The sequence below is a fragment of the Pteropus vampyrus genome, unplaced genomic scaffold, assembly GCF_000151845.1.
Source record: "Pteropus vampyrus isolate Shadow unplaced genomic scaffold, Pvam_2.0 Scaffold23, whole genome shotgun sequence".
In the NCBI taxonomy this organism is placed as follows: domain Eukaryota; kingdom Metazoa; phylum Chordata; class Mammalia; order Chiroptera; family Pteropodidae; genus Pteropus; species Pteropus vampyrus.
The window spans coordinates 5,103,620-5,107,145 of record NW_011888804.1 but is presented as its reverse complement, the minus strand read 5'-3'; positions in this window follow the sequence as shown (position 1 = coordinate 5,107,145).

Sequence of the window (3,526 nt, the reverse complement as noted above, 5' to 3'; positions counted from 1 at the left end):
CTAGCACATTACAAGCCATGACACGCTGCTTATCGAATGAATTAATAAGTGAGTATTCTTAAAAGCCCAGGAAGTATTAACACCCGTTCCTAACCTTCCACCTGCTGCTTGCTTCTTAACAAAGAAAAATAAAAATATTTCAAAAGGGCTCTCAATTCCATAGAATGTTGTTGTATTAAATGTGTATTTTATAAACCTCAATCCATGGACTGGGACGTCCATGTGGCATAATGACTGCAAAAGATGCTTTGTAAACGGCTAAATACCAACGATAGACTCAGAGTCGTTTTTAACGACAAATAACATTGACAGTTTAGAAACAAGAAGAGTGAGAAGCCGTGCGCCTCGTCCAAGGTCATTCATGGAGGAAATAGAAAAGAACGACGTTTTAGAATAAAAGTTTCTACTTTTGTCTCCATATTTCCTACACATAAATGAGCATCTTAGGGCAAGAAAGTCCCCAAAACATGGCCACAGGTCTGGGAAAAGGAGACAATTCAAGCTTTTCTGGAGTCTAGAGACAAAGGGGTTAGAATTTAGGAAATCCTAAGAGTGGCCGCTATTTGAAAGCCCTGGGCTCGGCCTTTTGTATAGATTATCTGTAAGCTTCGTGACAATTTTTTATGAATATTTCAGCTCTAACCTACCAATGAGGACATGAAAACTCATAGGGGTTAAGTCACTCCTCTGAGAAGAGGCTGAGCTATATTCAACCCCAGATATGGCTCATTCCAAAACTTAGCATCTCCTACACCCAAAGCCTCTCAGAAAATAAGAAAAACTGATATTAAGCAGCTACTGAGTACCAGGCACTTACTTTAGTTTCTATAATAACCGTGCAAGATTGCTTCAATTATTACTTCCCCAATTTTGCAGGCAAGGAAACTGTTTCATACAAATTGAGTCACTTTCCCAAGGTCAGAGGCAGAATGAGATCTTGGCTCTTTCGGACATCAGAGGTCATTTCCTTCCATGTCTTTTCACTTTTCTCGGATCTGGCCACACATGAGAACACAACAGAGCTTTTGAGAAACGATCCATCTCCAGACCCCACTCCTTTAAAGTCTGATGCAATAATTGTCACCTCGGAGAAACGAATGTGGAAACATATTCAGCAGATAAAGGCGAAGAGGAGAAGGCTGTTTTGTTTACGCTGAACAGAACAGAGAAATCCCGGTGGATTCCTACAAATATTTATCCGCTATTCAGACGCAGACAAGGTTGCCATTGAGGAAGCGGAAAACTATGACCTAAAAAGTCCACGTGGCCTGAAGACAGCAGAGAGGAAGGGTCACAGGAGGACAAACAGAGCCTGAGTCTACTTTAAGGTAGGGATTTCAAAACCGAATCTCTTCAAATGCTTAAGGACGGGATGGCACAAAGGACTGCTTGGCAGCTGTGACATGCGATGATTTTGTTCTAACTTCGTAGGCGTGGTGAAAAAAAGCAGACTGTGAAACTCCGTGAAGAATCTGAGCCTGTGCGCATGGGTAGTAGGAACAGACTATTACGCTCTTTATAGCATATTAGTATGTATTATAGTACAGTACAGTGTAGTGTGGTAGATAATGTAGACTTAACGTATGTGTATATGTTTATACACATACACTGTGTATTACATGTGGTGTATGCACATTATGAGCATGTTATGTGTGGATATAATAGTATATAAGATGATATTTATTATGTATCCATAGAAAGTATGAATATATTATGTATGGATACAGTATGATCCTGTTGTACATGTAGTTCGAATATACATAAATATATAAATGGATGTTCACCAAAATATTAATAGCGATGGCCATTAGGGGGATTTTGTCTCCCTTCCTTCTTTCCACAAATATTAAAGTTTCTGCTCTGTACCAGACACCATCTTTCTTCCTCATACCTACTTCTAATTGCTTGAAAACTCTAAAAGCATGTTATTTTATTCACACCTGAACAGATCATTTGAAAACGCAATGGTCTCCTGCCGATATCCCCAAGAGCTGCAGATGGGGACACCGGTGACATTTCCAGGAGACTCGGGAGAGGAGGAGAGATGGGGGACATGGAGGAGCCAGAGACAGAGAGAGCGGAGCCTAGAGAGAATCGCCTGCTTCCCCCCCACCTCCGCACGCTCGTTTTTTTTGTGTGTTGTTTTTGGCTTTTTCGGTTGGGGTCACCATCTGTAGATGTGTTCTGCGTGAAAATAAAACCATCCATTTCCCTTACTATTGGAGTCATGTAAGCGCAGGAAGAACCACAGCGTTCAGGAGGCGCCCTGGGTGGGAAAAACACTTATCTGCCTCCGCCGGGTCAGCTCTCCCCCGAAGGCATCCTTCCCCAGACTCAGGGGGTGGGTTTTGTTTATCCCCCTGGCACACAATGAAATGTCGGGAACACATGGTCAGGGTGAGGTGGGGCCTGATGAAGGTTAAAAATGGAACAGCGGCTTTGATCCCCAGCCAACACCAATGACGCTCGGGGTTGGGGCCAGAGTGAGACGTCATGTTCTCTTGCTGTCTCCACAGAAGGGGCAGACAGTCCCCTCCTGACTCCAAAAGCAGATGGGGCTCCAGACTGGAAAACAGAGGGAAAGCCGCCGATAGGGAGGCGGCCTGGGTAGCTGGGAGAAGCAAGAAGCAGGAAGCAGGCCTCTGATGGGCTGGCCAGGGGCCGTTCTCCACTTCTAATGGGGTGTTTCGGTCAGGCAGTTCGTGGTCTGATGGCACCAGGACCTGAAACGGAACTCTCACTGGAGGACCCGCTGGAGAGATGACAAGTGTTAGCAGGCCAAGGAACCCAGTTCCCCTTCTAACGGATCTGTGGCCACCGTCTTGTAATGGCTTCCCTTGACTATCTCCCTGTGATGCTCAGAAATTCTATTCTTTACTCAACCAGCAAATGGAGGTTGAGCGTCTGTTCTGTTCCCACACTGGGTTGGGTGCTGGAGATCCAATAGTGAAGATCCGACCCAGGTGCTGTCCTTCAGGTCCAGCGGGAAAGGGGATCATGGAAAAGACAACTGTGATGTAACAAGTTGAAAGTTCCGAAGTGGGTGAGTAGAAGGTGCAGGAGACCCAGTGAGGGTGCTGACCCCAGCTTGGTGGAGGAGAGCCGGAGAGGAAGCCCAGTCAATGACAAGGTAGTTAATAAGCATATTACAGTTATCATTTTGTAATAAAGATCTGAGATACAGAGGAAAAACAGGACACACATCTCCCTCCATCACTGAATACTCACATATAAGATAGAATAATAGATCTAGACCCAGCGATCATGTCTCGATGGAAAAGCATACTTCAAGGAAGACTTGTTATCGAAGATGAGACATTGCCTCCGAGTGTCGATGTGATGGATGGTCCAGAACTAACCAGGTGTATCATCCTCGTTATGGTTATGGAATCTTCAGAAAATTAAACTTTCAGATCATACCGCCATTTAAATCTGAGTCCAACACAGTGGAGAAAGAGGACATGGTGCATAAGGATCTAAAGGTCCCTTCTTACAAGGCGTTTGCACTGATCCCCAAAGAAGATCT